The sequence below is a fragment of the Megalopta genalis genome, chromosome 2 (assembly GCF_051020955.1).
Source record: "Megalopta genalis isolate 19385.01 chromosome 2, iyMegGena1_principal, whole genome shotgun sequence".
NCBI lineage: Eukaryota > Metazoa > Arthropoda > Insecta > Hymenoptera > Halictidae > Megalopta > Megalopta genalis.
Genome location: NC_135014.1, coordinates 20789364 through 20810589, shown reverse-complemented (window position 1 = coordinate 20810589; position 21226 = coordinate 20789364). Strand labels below are relative to the sequence as shown.

Below are 21226 nucleotides of genomic sequence, written 5' to 3'. Positions count from 1 at the left end.
CTTTCGGATCCGCGCCACGGCGTGCAATTAATTACTAATCGTAAGCACGAAATCTATCGGCGGGCTTAACCATCGGCATTAGATCGGCTTTAAGAACGATCAGGCGCCACTAATTTCATGTAACGGTTGTTGGCGTCTACGGAAACGATAAATTCTCGCGAATTATCCACGCAAAGTAAAATAGCATGTTTTGGTATACGAAAGCTAAAGCATGAAAATATGTATTTGATTTTGACATTAATCTCCGAAACATAAAATAAAATATTTCTTGTTTCAATGACATAAAGCGTAAAATAGAATACTTCGCATAGTTCTGAACCTGAAAAGGAATTGTGAAAATCGTTAACGTAATGCGAGATAACGTAAGAAATCATAATGTTTGCTATTTGTTACCTTTTTAAATACAGCTGCTCGCATGTAATAACGTGCATCTCTTATGCGAGTTTAAAATGGAGGAGAAAAGTACTTCGTTCGTGCCAGCTGATTAAAACAATTATACTTTATTTAATGTATTAATTATAAATAAATATATTCAATGTATAAATAAAATATTCCGAATTATGACGGAAATATTTTCAGTGCTCCTCAGATAAAATGTTATTTAAAAGTACATTCTTCCGAACAAATAAAATATTACATCTGCAAAGGTATATTCTTCCGAATAAATAAAATATTTTATTTCCGAAAGTAAAGTCTTCTGAATGAATAAAGTATTTGATTTCTAAAACCACATTCTTCCGAACGAATAAAATATTTTACTTTTTTAAAATATTCTTTCGAACAAATAAAATATTATACTTTCCAAAAGTACAGTCTTGCGAATAAATAAAATAACTGATTTTGAGAAGTACATTCTTTCGAACAAGTAAAATATTTCCTTTTCAAGAATACATGCGTGATCTATATAAAGTCAAGTATTTATTTACTATTTGCCATCTAAAATATGTGCTATTTTATCCAGCTCTGATCACGATAGCGTCAGGGGCGACTAATTTGATGTAACGATTGCTGGCGACTGCGGGAACGATAAATCCTCGGAGTTTTCCGCGTGTTTTCCGCTGCGGGCGTGCTCCTCTCTCTATTTAGAAAACGAATGATAATTGCCGGCGCTCTCCCTTCCCCCTTTGAGCACGGAATAAAAACCTCGACCGAATAATGATCCGGCACTCGAGGCAGGGAAGGTCAGAAGATCAAAGCAGCTTGTTACGTTTCAGTCTGGAGGTGTACCGGGAACATTTCTCAAGCATAAAGTAGCGACGACGACGACGTCTCCTCGCGACACCGTTCCTGGCCGCGCGCGCTGTCTTCTGTTATACATATACATATACATATGTATATTGCGGGGCTCGTTGAATTTCTCTTTACGATTTTATGCGTTCTTACTAGTTTTCACCGTTTGCTTGCTACCCGGCGAGCCCGACCCCTCTTTCGGGCCAATTGAAAATGTTTGGTGTACTTTTGAGGCGCATACAGTGGCTCGTGAAAGTATTCGAACGCTCTCCTGCTCGCGGCTTTTACCATATGAAACACGGAGAATCTTATGCCTCGTGGTTCGAATATTATTAGAGGCGTGCGAGGTCTCGAAAACATCGAGGTCTCGGTGTTTCGGACGAGGCGAGAAACTCGAGATGTGACCAGACGAATTTGTTATTTTCTTGACATTCACGAGTATCTTGAACACACGTTTTTTATTTTTTTTTTATCATTCTAACTAACTGCAATTTTTGTAAAACATGTTTTTGCTCGTTGTTTACTAAACTAGTTAGTTCAATATCTCAACAAAGTCCAAGTCATTTGGTTCAATCTTGAAATTCTTTAAAATTTCGGGATTTTTTAGGAATCTTGATTTTGGTTTAGCTGCTTATAATCACGATTTAATCACGATATAATCACGATTTTTATAATAGTAATAATACATTTATTTGATTAACGGGAGCAATGTCTTCGTGTTACAACAATGTGACAATATGTGGCACAAGTATAATATAAAAACGAGAAAAGAAAAGACATGTGATATAATAAAAAGATATAATCGAAAAGAAAAAAAATGATCAATTTTAAAATTAGACAATTTCAATTAGTATAATTGAAAACATCCTGCAAAATTCAATGTTTAAAACGGTATGCAGCATACCTAAACCAATCTCAGCTCTCTGGGATTTATTTATTGAACTTCCAAATGTTTCAACAACACCAATTTTTCAACATCAATACAGAGTTCTCCACTGTGCTCTGACAAAACCCATTCTCCATAGTATAAATAACGTATTAATAACTGGACTGAGGAACTTTATACAAAATCAAACTTATTCTAATTTAATTCTAAGAAACAGAAGTTAAATAAAAATGTATTTCTTCTTTTAATAATTTTAATGAAATAGTAAGACTGTAATTTCACTAATTGTAAAATGCAGGAGCTCTACATAGATATTTTATTTTGTATTCGATCTTCTTTGTTTTTACATAAATGCATAAAATTCGCAGTCATCATTTCTTGAACGATTCAGTAATTCCTCAACGTAAAATTCATGTGTCTCAGTATTGAAATACTTCTTTGAACGACTGTACTTACACCGCGACGTGCCTCAAACGCTACTTTATCTGGTGCTTGCAGAAAACGATAATAAAAGAGAACGAAATTATTCGTACCTTACATTCAGAAAGTTGTTTTTCATCGTTATCGATAAAAGAGAAACGCATCTTCAATAATTCTTAGACAGAATGTCAATTATCTGTTATATGTGATAGGTGCGCACATATTTTATGCAAATTTCTGTTTATAAAAATTTGCGTAAGAACGAGTTAACATAAATGAGAAAAATCCTCTTTACCAATGGGATATATTGTTTAAAAAATAAAAAAGACATTACTCAACATAAAAATAGCCAAATTTACATAAAAATCAGCGAGTTAATTTGCTAAATTTTCTTAATAATTTTCACAGTAATACTTGATTTTCGCGATATATTGTTTAAAAAATAAAAAAGACATTACTCAACATAAAAATAGCCAAATTTACATAAAAATCAGCGAGTTAATTTGCTAAATTGTCTTAATAATTTTCACAGTAATACTTGATTTTCGCTTAAAACGATGCCGATCGACTGAGCTCTGTCACAAAGCGCAACGATCACAACGTGATGCGTGTTTCAAAAGCGTCCAAGAAAATAGCATCCTCATTAAGTCGGATAACTCATAAATATCACTTGGACGTATCAAAGCGTCGGAGGTATCACCACTTGTTATTCATACATCGGTCGTGATGAGTGTGGGATGAGATTCATGTGTGATGAATTGAATCGAAGTTCCCATAAAATCCTCGTCTCTCATTCTATCAATCCATAAGCACTTCCCCAAACTGTTAATTCCATTGAGAATAATCTACGATCGTGCATGAAACAGGATACGAGAGCTACGAAGCGGGATAATCATTATTAACAAGGTAGAGAATAGCGCGTTTCGACTCGTGGAAAATTACTGTTCTTCGGGTTTTAATTTTCTCGCGAGCTATACAGGCCTATAATACCGACGCACATGAATCCAGGCAATGTACCCTAAAGGATTTAGTTTCAATGATCGACGGCAGAGTCCGCTATTAAACGTGTGCCACTTTCGTATCGTCCAAGCTGAATGGTAATTAAATAATTAATTTTTAACGGTGCCAAGCGAGCAAAGCGTTTAAACCGTTAATGTTAAAATTGATAATTAAGTGAAATTAATGGAAATGCGAAAGGAATGTTAATGTTTGTATGTAAGATTGTTAATGTTTTACAAATATCTTTTTATTGTTTCTGAAATTTAAAATATATACATATATATAATAATAATAATATTGAAATATTATTGATATTATATATAATAATATTGAAATATTTATAAAATTTTTTAGTATATATATATATATATATATATATATATAATGTTATACTAAAAAATTTTATAAATATTTCAATATTATTATTATTGAATATTGATAATTATTCATACATATATATAAGAGTAGTATATATCTTTCACTGTTAAGAAAAATACATTAAATCTTCTATTCTAACAAAATCATATACGAGATATAATTGCACTTTATTTTATACCTAGCATAAGCTCACGTGTAATTCGCATTCTAAATACTTTGTGAAATTTAGAAAAAAAGGAAAGTAAATTTAGAAAATTTTAAATATTAAATTAAAACAAATTTCTTTTAATTTTATTTGATTTCTCTTTTCATATCATTTTCGATCGAATTCCTAGGATATAACAAATAAAACTTGCCCGCTGAAAAATCAAAAACTCGCTGACAGTTAAAGGATTAATAATTGACTGCGAATTTCATATATTTATAACAAAAGTGACTAACTACACTTAGAAAATTCAAAAATGCTGTGTTGTATGAATTTTAACTCGTTTAAATGATTACGAAGAGAGATAAACGCGTACGTAGCTTCTGGAGCTTGTAATAACTGCCGACAATTTTTATTTTGCATAAAATTCTGCTAGTCATCACTATCAACTTATATTCTATTCGAAGCGGTAATTATTAGTTAACGAACAAACGTGTAGACGAGGGACGATCCGAGAAAATTCTCCAAGTGCGAAAAGAGCTCATTTCGCTGCATCCCTTTTGCAATCATTTTGCTTTCGCATGTTTCGTGACAGACGAATAAGCGGCCAACGCGAAACGTAGACGGAGTTCCGAAAATCCGTGAGCGCAGCACGCGTTAGGCGACATTACAGAGTGACAGATTGAGGACTGGCAATTACGGGACCACGGTTGACTGTTCAATAATTCGCGACGTAGTCGAACAATATCACGAAATCGCTTGAAACTTCGAGGCGCAGACTTCGCGCAGCAGAAGCGAGGAACTTTCCGCCGGATTTTTCCGCGAGCGGCGGACTACTATGAGCCATTAAAAGTTCCATGTTGCTGAACGAATCCGATGAACGAAACTTCATCTCGGGGCCGATTCGAAAAGGGCCGAAGTGGCCAATAATTGCGATTTATTCGTTCCCGTTCGTCTTAACGTGCTCTCGCGTTAATCGCTGCAGCGTTATAATGGTCTGCCTCCAGTCGGCGCATGAATTCTCTAATTATCGGCAGACTTTTTCGAACGGAGACCTCAAGGCCATGACTCTCTCGACAAGAACCGCCGTGCAATATTTATTAATCGACCTGTCGATTAACGCTAAACCCGCCAAAATGTAACTTGAATAGTGGAGCCAGTTACTGTGGGTAGCTAATTCAAGCATAATTCACTTTGTATTTATCATGTAAGGAATATCAATTTTTTTTATTTAATTTCATCGAATCATTTATTTGTTGAAATTGAACATGTAAAGGACGGAATTTCTTAAAATATTACAAAAATAAATTTTATTTTTTGATACTGAATTCGCGAAATTTTCTGTAATGCTTATAGAAAAGCTTAAGAAAATATCGAACGAATGAGGATCAATATTCGGTAAAATAAATCGTTCTAGGAATGATATTACAATGTTAATTAAGATTTCAGAAAAACAAACAAATGTACATATTTTCTTTTTATTCGAAAATTTTAGATGACGAATAAATTAAATTGATTTCTTATTCGTGAATGACGAATAAATTAATTAATGTTATTCGCGAATAACGAATAATTCAACGTGTTCGCGAATAACAAATGATGAAGCGTATTCACGAATAACAAGTAATTAAACGTATTCGCGAATAACAAGTAATTAAACGTATTCGTTATTATTTTATTTGTTATTCTGAACAACATTTCCCCAACACTGCAATCAATCAGGATTTGGTCAATTATTTTCTATAAAGAAGTCTTCACAATTTCAACAACTATAGAACAAACAATATGAAAACTGTTATCTTGGCCGGCAAGATAATGTTCGAAATTTAGTGTTCGAAATTGAGTGAATATAATTCTCCAAATTATTTTTACTTTTTGGCATTTGATGTGTTCATATTTATCATTCATAGACGCGTAAGTTTCGCAAACTTGTCATAAATCATTAATTGACTGCGAAAGTCTATGCACTTATTAACTCATTAACTGCGAAACTTAATAAAGCCTTATTAGCGAGACTTTGACGTAGTTTCATTGTGTACTTTCATTGAAAAACATAGAGATTTTATTAGAGATCGATTAATCTCTCTCTCTCTCTCTCTCTCTCTCTCTTATTAAAATTTCATTAAAATCGATATTTAAGTTTTTGTTTAAATATCTTCTATCTAAGTTACTTTGAGCCTATAATTATTCACACCACTATACATCCATTGTTTTCTTCATCGAAACAAAATTCTGTTCTTCCGCTATCAATATTTAAACGTTCAAGTAAGAGTAGAATGTAAATTTTCTTCTTCTTCCAAGAAATAATTAAAATCGAAGAAGTTGTAATCATTGTATCTGCGATGAAAATGGTACAGCAAGGGGTTGATACATCACGATCTCCTATAACGCGAATTCATGCAGCGCGTAACGTGTTAACCGTGTTACATGAGAGTCTACGATACACGGTTTAAACAATTGTTCTACACAGCTGAGAGATAACAAAATTCCGTAGCGATCTATTAACCCTAGAAAGATGACCATATGACAACGTACGTAAAAGATAACCATACGCTTCAGAGGCGCATGCTTTTCTAAGGCGTCAATTTTATACTAACAATGGATATTTATTTAAGTTAATCTAGTCATTTTAAAGGTTTGGCATTATTGTGAAAATAAAATGCATTTATATTATATTTTTTTATATTTTAAGTAATTTTAAACTTAAATCACTAGACCTCTATGAAAAATTAACAAAAATCAACAGTCTTCGCAGGCGCCTCTGCGACGTAGGTTATCTTTCTCGGGTTAAACATTCAACAGAGACCTGTCAGAGAGATCTACCTGTTACGTCGAAGTTGTAAACGCGCGGGCACACGTCGATCCGTAATAAAACCGAAGCCCGTAACAGTGAAACCGCGTGCAAGGAGAACGGCGACACGCAGAATTTCATACATCACGCGAGGTGATCTCGCGTTACACCGAAGACAGACACCAGCGCCGAGTCGAAAATCGAATTCCCATTGCTCGACTTGCCATTCATGAAAGTCATTTGCACCCCGCTCACGTAGCGGCGAGGCGTTCGGCCCGGGCGTGTTATGAAACATGAAAAATTCAGCGTGGATAATACGGTAAAAAGTGTTCCGATCCCGAAAATTTGTTCGCCGTTTATCGTGATCGTCGTGGCGGAAACAAAAGGAACGAGAGACCGAAGGGTTGTGTGTACACGACGCACCGACGCAGCCGGAAAAATCGATGGAAACGCGAATGTTGCTCGGCGCGGTTCGAATGACGCCGTTCGAACGAGTTATTTACGGTGCGCCGACGATGGCCGCGGAAACACAAATATTTTCCAGGCCGGGGTGCTGTATACCTTCGATGTAAAAATATTTTATGTCGCCGCGGATCCCGCTATGATGCGGATGCGCCGGCTTATAAACATTATGCATACTGAAGCGAACACCACGGGCGCGCTGTGCGGAGCATACGTGACCTCACGTTTTCTCCATGAACTTCGGGTGAGAATTCGTCTTCCGCGGCTGATATACCGTGCTGAACGGCGAAGTCAAGGGCGAAGTCGATGGCGAAAGTGACTGAAGTATTTGAAACTGTTAGAATTTAGGATGGACCTTTCACCTTAGAAGGGTTGAGCCCTTCGTCCGGTCCAGACGCGGCAAATTTTATTTGAAATGAAAATAAGAAGTAATTGCTTGAAAGGAAAATCGGAAATAAATGTTTGATGCGAAAATCGAAAATAAAGATTTGAAATGAGAACGAGAGATAACTATTTGAAGTGAACATTATAAATAAATATTTGAAGTGTAACCAGGAATCAATATTTGAAATGAAAATACGAAGGGACTAATTGAAGCGAAAATATGAAACAAATGTTTGAGATGAAAATAAGAAATAACAATTTCAAGGGAAGGTCAGAAATAACAATTTGAAATGAAAATAAGAAATAACAATTTGAAGTGAAAATGAGAAATAAATATTTGAAATGAAAATAAGAAGTAACGATTTGAAGTGAAAATATGGAATAACTATTTCAAATAATTCATTTTAGTCGTCATTTGGTTATTAAAAAATAAAGATAATATCGATCCATTTGAAATAATATTAATTTAAAATTTGAAAACGTTATTAAGGAAAACGCGAAAGGCTCGTTGCGTTCTACGTCGATGTCAGGCATCATTGTCAGGGGAATTCAATGCGCGTTTAAGTTTCGATTTATTAAATTCCTAGAGCCGTGTAACCAACGCCTTGCGGTGCCGCGGAATTCCGTGGGAGAATGGCCCCGGTAATTCGAACTGGATTGTCACGGAACCGCGCGCCACAGATTTCCGCCTCGAAAATAAACTTCGTTTATTACCTTGCTTCGGTCGGGGCGATTGTCTCTCGATGCTTGTCTCGAACTAAAATTTTATTCCACTGAACTGTTGTTTTATCCTTCGTTGGGGATCTTCGAATGAACTTTGATTTGCAAATGTTTTCCTCGTTTAATATCGTCGGTGCACAAAGGCACGGGTATCAAATTTTATCTACGTTCTGTCTCACTAAATATCGTTCTATAATCATCAATTTATGTGACCATCAGCTATTTGGATATCGAGATCGATGAAAATCTTTAGGAACTCGAGGCAAATTATCGTTTAATGTATTTTTTAGCGATGAACGTGTCAAACTTTTAATTTCCAGAAATGTTAACTGGTTAATTATTGATTAAATGCAAAATAAGAACATTAAATACATAACAAAAATAATTAAAATCTTTGAGAACATGAAGTACAATGTTTTATAAATCATTGTTCACCAATTCTCATCTGAAATCCTCAATTTCCATACATTTAAAAAAAAATAGCAAATCCAATCAAAATCTTCACGAACATGAAGTAAAATATCGTTTAATTCACTTTTTACCACTTGGCGTTTCGAGTCTTTAACTTCTACAAGTGTCAGCAGTCTAGGATATCGATCACAGCTCGGAAAATGTAAAGCCAAATTCAAATTTATGAAAACGAGAAATAAAATATCGTTTAATTTATTTTTCAACAAATCGTCATCTAAAATCATCAAAATAACAAATCTGTATTTAGTACAGTACAGAAAATAACGAATGCAATAAAATCTTTAGAGGAAGAAATAACAATACTATCCAATTAATTATAATAATATTAATAATATTATCCAATATTATCCAAATAATTCGAATATTAATCTATATATTCTAATAATTCGAATATAAATCTATACATTCGACAGTGTATATTCTACTATTTTCCGCATCAATTCTTATTCGAATAAAATTTGTTTCAGACACACACATATTTATCTGGACAAATTGTTATTTTATTGAATATTTATCAAATCAACGAATCAAATTTTATTGGTTAGCCTTCATCTTCTATCCGCCACCCGAACAAAATGTCGCCGAACTCTGGCACGAAGTACAGTATAAATACGAGATTAATTTAGAGAAAGAAGTAAACAAAATCGGCGACAAATCCACCGAGCAAAGTCTCAGAAAATGAGTCTCTCGCGACAAGAGCATCAGCAGTATTTAATACGTCCAGGATGAAATCTGCTCAGGAAGCGTCCCGATACACATTCGACCAGTTGTTTAATAAGGAACACAGATGTCATTATTCCGAGCGATTAAAGCCCCCGTATCCTGAGCGGAACGGGAACGGGAACGAAATCCGGAAGAATCAATTTTGTTCTCCTACAAGTGGGCAATTCTCGTTGCCGTTGTCGCCGCGGATGGAACGAGAGAAAATAGAAGGAAGATGATAGATGCGAACGAACAAATATGGACTCGGGAATCTCTTGCGAGAGAGGAGAGTGGAGAGGAGAGCGAAGGGGGTGGGAACAACCCACCCCACGATCTGTGTATTCACTTGATGCGGCGACTGTACGTGCGGAAGATATAAACGATGCCACAGAGCGGGGACCATCAATAACTTCTCCTTCCTCTGTTCTTGGCCTTTTCCGTTTGTACAGGAAGTATCGTCTATGTAGGTAAGCTGTTGTCCTTCGTCCTTATATCTTTCGAGGCTGGCTTTCACCGTACGGTTTTTCAGTCCTCTTCCGTCCTGCCCTCTTATCGTCCTCGCCCATTCATGCCCGTGTATAGAATTTTGATGGACCGCCGTTGGAATTCATTAGCGGCGAATATTTACCGAAATTAGTTTTCCCGTAATTTATTGTTCCACGTTACGCCGCGACGCTGGCGCCGCTGTTTAGCAATGTTTAGCAATCGAATTGCGGATCGTTCTGATGAAAATACTTTATAGAGAGTATTAATTTATATATGTCGAAAATTTATTAAATTAGCAGATATTTTAATTTTAATTTCGTGGACTTTGTCGTGTCAAACAGTGCATATTATGTAAATCAAGGTTTCCGCGATTTGTAAATATACTTTTATCGGGAGATATAACACTGAATATCTGCTAAACTAATCATTTAATATGCAATATATCAATCATAAAACTGTGTGTGCAGTCCACGTCTACCAAATTCGATAATTCATACAATTATACATATAAAATGCAGATCAAATTCTATTGTAAGACACAGAGTATAAATCTTGATACATTTACAGCAAACATGAATTTACAAAATATTAGATCGAATCATAAATAATTTTCGTTTCTTTATCAGACATTTATTATATTTTTCTATTCTTTTTTTGCTTTTTATTTTATTTATTTTATCATAGTAGATACGAACAATAGATTGTCCCTAGCTGCAGCAGAAATTATTTATGACTCGATTGAATACGACAAACCATATATATTAGTAAAAATTTATATTTCTAATTTATTGTCATTACAAGGAATCTCGTGATCAATGAATTTTGTCTAATACCAATTATCATAAAATTGAATAAATATATACTTGCATAAAGATATAAACAAATAAGCAAGTTGCAATATCGTCGGCGCAGAATGAAAGGAAGTGCTAAGGAAGGTGGCGTGAAAAGATAATAAAAAATTTAATGGTCCGCATAATTATGCATAGAAAGGAATGTAACGATAAGAATGTTTCCTCATCAAAGAGCTGATAGGGTGGGAAGCGAAAAAATGGGGAGCTGCCCGTTAGTGTCTCCTAAAGGAGGTGTCGATGCAGCAAACTCGCGTAAAGGGAGCAATGGGATTCCTTCGGGATTTCTGGTTCCCCCGGAATTCCGTAGTACCTCGCTGCGGTCCATTTCCGGCGTGGAACTTTTTAACGAGCTCTAAGAAAAAGGTCCTGCCATACCGCGTGCTCCTTGATCGACCTTGCCGACTGGAATACGAGCTGAATCACGCCTTAGATTCCTTTGTCGCCGTGACGAAACAACTAAGAAATTCTATTGTTATTCTGCGAACTTGGTATTGTCATTTCTCTGCCCAACTGCCCAAAATTTTTGCCATTTTTTGGCACCTAAACTGTTTTGTATTTATTTCATTCGATTGTAGAAATTTGTTTGAAGTAAACTTTTATAAATATGATTTATTTGATAAACTTTGAACGTCTGAATTATTTCCTTTTCTGTTTTTTTTTTGTTAGTAATGTAATAGTTAAATTTTTTTATCAATAAACTCTATGTGTCTACTTTCAAATAAAATAAAAAGTATAAAAATTTTTGAACTGAATTAAAAAAGAAAATGTCAGTTCATTCAGGGACACCCTTTATAATATTCTTCACAGTTAGCGGACTACGAAATTATGATTGAAAAATCGTTGACTTTGAAATTTTGGGGCTCTGCGCGAGAACGTCTTACAATTTTCTACCTTCGCTCATTTTAAAGGCTGAATTCTCTACTTTTAGCATAGTTAAGCATTCTTCAATTTCAACTTTGGACTCGGTTTTGGAAGTCTCAGATTTGTTACAATTTGATGTGAAAAGCTGAGATTGCTTTCCTTAATTTGACAATTCAGAAATTCAAACGACTTCAGGGAGTTCAACGAAATTTTCTCTGTTGTCGTTTTCACGCGAACTTCTAGAGAAAGGTGTCCTCTTTAAATTGACATCTCAAAAATTGATCTACGATTAATTGTCACGGTTTTATTGTACTTTAAATGGAACGTATGACATTTAAAATAGCTTTTTACCGAGAATTGAAATGTTAATGCCACGACCGTTGCATTTGTGCTTAAAAAGTTAATTAAATGAAAATGCATCGATGGAAATACATAGAAACTAACAGAAAGTAGTATTGAACATATGTACATGTAACAATCCTGTAGTTGTTAAAAATTTGGTTTATCCATCTGGTTTACAATATTAATAAAATTATTATTTCCTATTAAATGATCGTTGAGTAATTAATGATCGAAAGCAATTATTGTAGATAATAAGTTAAAATTAAATGTTTCCATTTAAATGTTTGATCCATTAACCCTTTTATTATATATGAATATAATGTAAAGTAATATAATCTGAATGAAATTCATATATAACACAAATATAATATAAAGTCATAGAAATAATATAAATCTATACTTTCTCTCACACTGAAGCGACTAACAAAATTTATATGCTCTCATAAAAATGGTCTTGAACCATTCTGAGAATTGCATAGTATATATATATATATATATATATATATATATATATATATATATATATATATATATATATAGTTTGCATATGGTAATCATTGTTTAATAAATCTCGCCATGACACTGGTTCCAAACTTTCTTAATAAATTTCAAATCGTATTTCGTTTTATCGCTCTTTTAATGAATTCTGATATAATCCCGGTTCCACCCTTAATTTTTATTTCACGTTCCCCACAGCAGTCGAGGTTCACGATAAATTTCAACCCTTACGATAGCCCACAAAAACCATAGGTGTTAAATCTACAGTCAGAACTGACCACGACGTTTGTCCACTTATGCTAATACTGTGACTTCAAATTATAATTTTAAGTAACTACTACACAGTGATCCAAAAATTTAATAAAAATATTATAGGAATATTTATCCCTAACTAGTAAATATTCTAATAGAAAATCAATTATCACAGGAATGAATATTTAATGATGGTCTTGATCATTTTCTCCGTGCAGCATCAAAAAGAAAATTAGTACTTTTCATTAGTTTTAAATTTTACAGCAGTGCAATGATTTTTATTGATTTAATTTCTTAAAAATTATTGATTCAATTTTTCAAAAATTTGCTCCGAGGTGATGGTTGGTATATTAAAAAAAATATTACGAGTGCAAAGGGTTAATATACAAAATACCTGCATAAGTGAATTAAAAAAAGAGATAATTAAAAATTGATAACGACATAAAATAATGCTACACATCGTTTAATAGTACAAAATATATTTTTATATTAATGCATGGATTGTGGATTGTATGCATTTATGACAAAATTAATGTGACAAGGTTTCAAGTACTTCAATATATTATTATTGACAAATTACTGACAAATTGTTATATCAAAGTGATTAGTTTCTGATTTTTGCTTTTACAATTCCTGATACCATAAGAACGTTTTTGTTCGAAATTTTTATATAAACTTCCTCATTGAAGCACATATTATAATAAAAATAAATCCAATCTGGTCATTCTTATAGAACTATATAGACGAGTGTATCTTAACATTGTTATAGAACTATATAGAGACGATTGTTCTTTTGCAGAAAAATCCGCGGGCCAGTTAATTAACAATATAGCCATCATGGGGCAATGACAAGCGCACAGAATCGGATACAAGGCGCTGCATCAAGCACCACGCAATTTCGTTAACTCCCCTGTTAACCGATCTAATTTCCGCGTTCGGTGAACCTAATTTAGCGGCGGTGTATAGTGCGACGTTAGGTACCATAAGTATCGTGCCCTGGCACGATATAATCGGGAAACCGTCGTCCGCGCTCGCGTTTCAATAAACAGTGAATTATTACGTACACCTACATTTGCATAATGTGTGTGCAGTGTGCCGCCGCCATTACGGTGGAATCGATAACATAGCCCTAAGCGAGCGTCGATCGTGTCAACTCCATCTTGCCCGACCGAGATTCTTAAAGATGTCCCACATCCGGTCTCTAACCCATTAAACTACGCCCGTAAGCACAGCTTGGCAAAATGTTATTCGGATGACGGATGAGAGATAAAGGCTAACGAATCAAATTATATTCGACGCTATCGAATTCAATACAGTAACAATTTATCCAGATAAAAATAATAGATTTAAATAAAAATAGTAGAATATAAACTGTTTTTCCATAGTTCACCGATTTATTTCTTCCATATTCCTTTATACAATTAACTTTATTTCAAATGTTGTATATGAATGCATCGACAATTTTATACAATAATTGTATAAGTAGTTGAAATTGAAATTGGAATTACGTAAAAAAGAAACACAGTCAATATTTCCTTGCATTATTATTCGAATAATTCTTTATTCGAATATATCGATAGAATAATTTATAGCGAATAATTGTTATAAAAATCTAAGAATAAAAGTAAATGAGGACGTAGAAGAAACAAGAATCGTCTCGTCTAATTAGGAAAATAATTGAGGACTAAGAAAAGCTAATTAAGTAGCTATGAATTAAATGGTACATCAAGAGTTTAACATACGATTTTTTGAAACATTTTATTACTCCCTAAAACATCAATTGCAACAAATTAGCCTAAATATACACAAAATAATGAAAATTATTTTCGAAATGATTGAAGGAGTACGAATCAATTTGTGCAACGAGTGCACGATGTACGATAAGAATCAACGCACCTTACAAAGGCGCATCCTGGCATTATGCAACAAATAACAATCGAAAATTATTTACAGCGAAGTGATAATGTTTCGAATCCGAAACAACGTAACACATAAATCCTGCATACGCTTATTCATGCTCAATTAATCTCTGAATTTGTTATAATTTGGCCGAACCAGTGCGGTGATCCCTTAATGGCCATTACTGCAGCAATAATTGGTTAGCGTATTAATTAAACCGTGAAATGGAATGGTTTAATGTTCCCATTACGATTATTATCACGAGAGTAATATCGGTAACACGATTGATATTGTTATTTATGTATCGCGCTCGCAGTTTCGAGTAGTCGGTCGAAATCTGCGATTACCGTGCAATTGTGCAGCTCCATAATGGCGCGAACCATTTTATCGACACAGAGAGAGTTGTATGTTTAATACTGCGTAGGGATTTTCGACTTCACTTTTGGCCAAAATTTTTGGCGCGATTATGTTGCCTGTAAAATGTTTCTACGAGTCAGATAACAATATCTCGGAAATATTACGAATGAAGTATGTAGCGTATAATATTGTTGATAATAATACTTTAATAATTTATTAAATATAGTAATAAAGTATGAACATCAATTACTGCACTAATTTTGTACACAGTATTTTGAGTAGTCTTTCATTTCTCTCGCATCATTCGATTACTGAATTGTATCAACGTAATTGAAAATGATTCCATACTCAACCCTTTTTGCTTCTATTGATTTTTATTAATCATAGTATGACATGAAACTATTAAGATATTAATTCATTGTACATTTAAGATTCATTCGTATGAAAAATCTCCATGAAAATGAGAAATTATTAAGCTTTGCAAGTTTTCCAAGATTAGTTGCAATTTTAGTTTTCATTTAATTTACTGAGCATGATTCGTAACCTTATGTTTTAAATTAATACACCAAATTAGAATCCGAACCAAAATGATACATTCTATATTTTTTAATTTACTGTTTATTCAAATTGTGCTTTATTCAAATGCTTGTTATTTTTCTGTTGAAACAGAAAATGAATGAATTCTCACACCTACGCTAAGCACATACTATAACGAGAAGTGTGATTGTACAATCTTCTCGTGGTGCACCTTGTGCTATTCTAATGCCGGCGCACTCTTCCTTTAACGCGCGATAAAACAGCGATAAAAACTCGCAGATCGAGTTTTAAGAGGTCATTGCGAAGAGGTAGCTTTAATCCATGGTGATTTCAATCATGAAAAACATTTTTCCAACGTCCGCAGTAATATTGAAGTTCATAAGACTTTAAATTTGTAGGATAAAAATTACGTTCACTTTTATGCTCGCTTTATGTGCGGAAAAATATTCTGAGCAAAAAACAACCCAGGGAAATGAAAGTACAGGCTTCGTGCATTATTTTCAACTTATTGCAATTATTAGAAAAGGAAAAACATTTTCATTTAACTTACGTTCAATTAAATTGGATAAATTTTATTTTGCGTAAAGATCTGCGCTCTGATTGTGCATTATCCACAACTTGATGTAATTTTTAAAAAAGAAAAGACTAATTTATATTACTCATAATCTACTTAAAATTTTTATTCCTTATAATCTATTTAAACCAATTTTGATTCCTTATAATCAATTTAGACAATTTTTATTTCGCATAAACGTCCACAGTTGAATTATCACATAACCGCGTTGCAAAAGAATTCCTTTCGTTGAACAGAGATCGACGCGAGCCACTGGGCAAAAACGTTTGGTTAATGCGATTTTAGTTCTAATACAATTAGGCAGGACGTGCACGCGTCGAATTATTGCGCGAGCATGCAGCATGGGCTAATGAAATGATTAAAACAATCGCGCGGTAGTTATGGAAAAATTAAGCAAGTTCCAGGACGCGGCGCGCGCCTCGCAATATTAATTTTAATTTGGGAAAGCGTGCCGCAATTACGTGAATTACGGTTAATTTTGCCAAAGTTCCCGGGCCCCGGTCCGACAATTTTGAGGAACAATGGCAGCTGTACGTGCCACTTGGTTTAAAATTTCCTTAACATCGTGCATAGTTACGAGCACTGTGCAAACTTCCGGCAAGTTGTTAGTCCTCGAAGCGGAGAGAGGAGGGCTCTTAACGGTGTCCGGCAGTTCAGGTACGGAGCAACTATGCTGCGGGAACTATGTGCGCGCTACCAATCGTTTTCGGCGTGCAACAAACGACCCCCTCGAGAAAATCGTTTCCACGGCTTTTGTCACATTTTTCGCATCATTCGGACATTGTTACGGTCTCTCCATTCCGCGCCGGACGACCCCGTCCTGCGCCATTATTTTCACGTTTCCGCGATAGTTTCTCACCGACTGCGAACGTTCATGCGAATGTTCATGCGAGGTTCTAAATTTTGTAACTGTTATTTATAAGAAAGAAATAAAAGCATAATTCTAAATTCTCCGGCAACTCAAATCGGATGATTTAGCACACTTCGTGGTAATCATTGGAATCCGAATCCTTTTGCAATTAAAATTTATTGCATTTTTCCATGATTCTAGCGCTGTCACAATTTCTATGCGAAGTACGCGTGTCATACAATTTTCAAACAACTGTCGCTCAAAAAATCTAGCAAAATTTTGAGGATATAACTTGGATATTTTCTGGAACATTGTTTTCTTCATTAGAACTCGATATCTCACTTCCATGTTTATTGAATTAATTGTTAATTTCATTTTTTTGACAAATAAAATGTGAGTCATTTTTATCCGGTGTGACAGCGAAGATTTAATAAATTGTGTTGTGCTATTGTTTTACATCGTAATCTACTGCATTTATAGACCGTGGATATTCTTGGAAATTAGTTGTTTGGAGTAATTGCACATAATAGAAATTGCATAAATAGTGGTTTCGTTTCTTCATAATTTTAATAAATTTTTAATGAAAAAATTAATTGTTCTATTGTTTTTATTTTTTTCTGTAGTACAAATTCACTTATTTAGAGCATTTTATAGCCATAGTTAAACTGTGTATCTTTTTACAAAATGAAAATGGTCTGTATTAATTGCATGAACAATTGTTGCACAAAAATTGACTTCATGAAATTCATGATATAATTATCAATGCTTTAATACATTCAGATATTTTTGCATCAATTTTTGAATACTTTGTGATTCGGAATACGAACAACTAAAACCGCGAGGTTAATTACCACGAGTTGAAAAATAGACTGTTTTATACGATAATGCAGAAAGTATAACGAAGCCTCTGGCTAATGAATTTGCTAATTGAAAATTGTTCCGTGATGCAGCGATAATGTGAAATGAGAGACCTCAATTCGAAATTTTAGCAGCTGGGAATAGAAAAAATTTATGATCGGAAGAGTTCACGTTGCACAGTAATTTGTTCCCCAGCTGAGTCGTGCAGTAAAAAGTGTACACCAGTAAATTAGGAAAAAGTTGGCTTCATAGGAGTTAATGGCCTTTATTTATGGACCCAAAGAATGAATTGTTTCCAAAACTTATAGTGTCCTATAGACTCTAATTTACACGCGCAAATGAAAGTTCTAATAATTAAAAAAATAATAGAAATAATTCTCTCTGAGACTTCTTTCTTAAAATTTTTCGTACCTCGCTTTGTTACTTAAACCAAATGACAGATGTTTTTGATTCTGCAATACGAGATGAATGAGCCCTTTGATGCGACAGAAAGAACAACTGAACTTTTTCTCTATTTAATGCACTATCTGAAGTGGAAACTGCAATGAATGTGACCCTGGTATAATAAGAGACACTGTTCTGAACTAATGACCTACATACGAATATTTAATTACCAGTGCTTTGCGGTTCCAGAAGTTGGGTAATGAATTTTGCTTCTGGAAGTTTAATTAGTGGAAACACAACGGATGTTCCTTTAATGCAACGTAGAGCAAAAGTACTGAATAGAGATACATATCAGCCATTTTATACGATTAGACTTGGCTCATCTTCTCATAGATTCGTACAGTAATTTAATACTGAAGTGGATCAGTGTCATTATATTAATACATAATTAATTTTCAATTGGAATGTTTTGCATGTAATACATAAAAATGAAATATATATGAATACGTATTTTTCATGCATGTGAACCAATGATTTATTTTAATAGAGAGATATGAAATATTATTTTCGAAATACTGCAAACAATTATAAATACAAAATATTAAATTTGTTGATTTATCACTTTCAAAGAATAATTAACACGTATAAAAATTGACGAGAAAGGAATTGTTTCTTAAAAGTATTGCGAGAATATTGAAAAAGATTAATTATTTTAAGAGTTTAAAGAAACGTTATACGTAGAATCTACGTTATACAACAATAATTTAATTTAATACAGAAATTAAAGATAAACTACCATCAAGAATTACGAATTTCAAAATATAAAATTAGGTTTGTTCAGCTAGGATGCGGTTTTTCGAAAAAATTAACAATAATTGATTCAACAGTGGCCAAAAATTGTATTTCATTATAATATTCGCAGGGTTGGTTATTTAAAAAAATTTGGAATTAAGAGTTAAAGGGAAAGGCCACGGTCCAGTAATTTTATCCGAATGAAGCTGCATAGATGAAAGACTTCCGACGTTTCACATGTACGAAGAGTATACAACGCACCAAAAAGCTTCTATCAAAGTGCTTTACGGATAAAAATGCGGCCGCGCGAGCTAGCGAACGTGCAAGTCGTTACACTTCATGTTAAAATTTAATTACATCATAGCACAACTATCCGCATCCCTGTGTTATACAACCAAACTATCCTTACCTCAATTAATTAAAATGTGCTACTGTGCCCAATCAATTTGATACTTATCTAAATTCTTAAATTTAATATATTAAAACACGTACATTTTCATACGAATGCAAATCGAAATTACTTAACACAATTTCGAGTCAATTTAGTAATATATTATTATTATATATATATATATATATATAATAGTTAAAAATTTGGAGCAAAAAGAGAAGGGTGATAGAACGCCTGTGTGGGAATAATTATATATAATTATATATAATAATAATATATTATATAATTATATCATTATTATCATTAGTATTATTATATATATATATATATATATATATATATATATATATATATATATATAATAATATTATACACACAGGCGTTCTATCACCCTTCTCTTTTTGCTCCAAATTTTTAACTATTAACGCGCAATCGTTCATTCCTCCGTAAATCCCTCTTAATATATATATAATAATACTAATGATAAAAATGATATAATTATATAATATATTATTATTATATATAATTATATATAATTATTTCCACACAGGCGTTCTATCACCCTTCTCTCTTTGCTCCAAATTTTTAACTATTAACGCGCGATCGTTCATTCATCCGTAAATCCCTCTTATCCTTCATCCTCTCAGTCACTGCAATACAAGATTGCAATAGTAAGAGGCATTCATCGTTCCAACTATATCTCCAGTTCGATTGGTATTGGTGGTACTTATGCTCACCTTACTTCGTCGTTAATCTTAACTCTTTCTCGCAGATGTATCCTCGAACGTATCCGCATTCGAACATCATCAACCCCCGCCGAAAAATTCTCGAGCCGCCTGGCGGAACCAGAGAGCACGCGGAGAAGGTGTCCCAAGGATTCTTGGCCGGGCAAGACGCGCGCAAACAAATTTTCAGCGGCGTGACTCGTAACTCAAGGGTTTAGCTAGCGGTTCGAGGGTCGGCCGGGCAACTTTCGCCATAAACATGGTTCGCGAGTGTACTATGGCCGCGTGTATTGTATTACAGTGTGTTTAAACATGTACGCCATGTCGGATCTCATCGACGGCAAGCGCGGCAAGATAAACAGTCGCGGACGAGGTCGAGATCTGCACTCAAGCTAATGCACCGGCGCCGCTTTTCGCCTTTTTCTGGAAACCCGACCAGTCTTTCCTGTTCCCGTCTAACAGCTCGCCGGGCCGCGCCGGTGTGCTTCACACCCTCTGGCGTCTGAAGCCGGCAGCCGTCTCCCCGTAGAATTCCCAACACAACGCGACCCTGGTTCAGTAGCCAAATTGGATATACAGAGAAAAATCTAGGCGACACCTTGCCGGCTGAAAGGCGAGCCCAGCTTTTTCCCTTCCATTCGGCTGCGGAGCGTATGCGCCAGGTAATTTCTAGCAATCTCGCCGCCTGCTTCTTGACAGCGACGGATATTTTTGCGAGTGAACGCGCGGATCCCCGGCCTCTGATTTCACTTAAGGGAGGGCATTCAGGCGAAGATCAACTGCCAGTAATTTTCCGGATCAAATTTTGGAAAATATGCATTCTCGTAGGATTTTTTTACGCTGATTCGAATTAATTATTTTACCAATTAAGTTTGTTGGTAACAAACGAAGATTTCGCGTGAGAAAAGATTCGATTGAAAAATCCGCACCTCTTCGACACCATGTACACTAAAAATGTAAAATTGTAATAACTCGAACAAT

The 21226-nt window shown here is 34.4% G+C and overlaps 1 protein-coding gene across 3 annotated transcripts in view; it reads right to left on the bottom strand.

The window, feature by feature from the left end:
* Nucleotides 1-21226, bottom strand: part of LOC117220516 (EGFR adapter protein) — a 383013-nt gene that overhangs the window by 101634 nt on the left and 260153 nt on the right. The gene's annotated exons all lie outside the window — the stretch shown is intronic.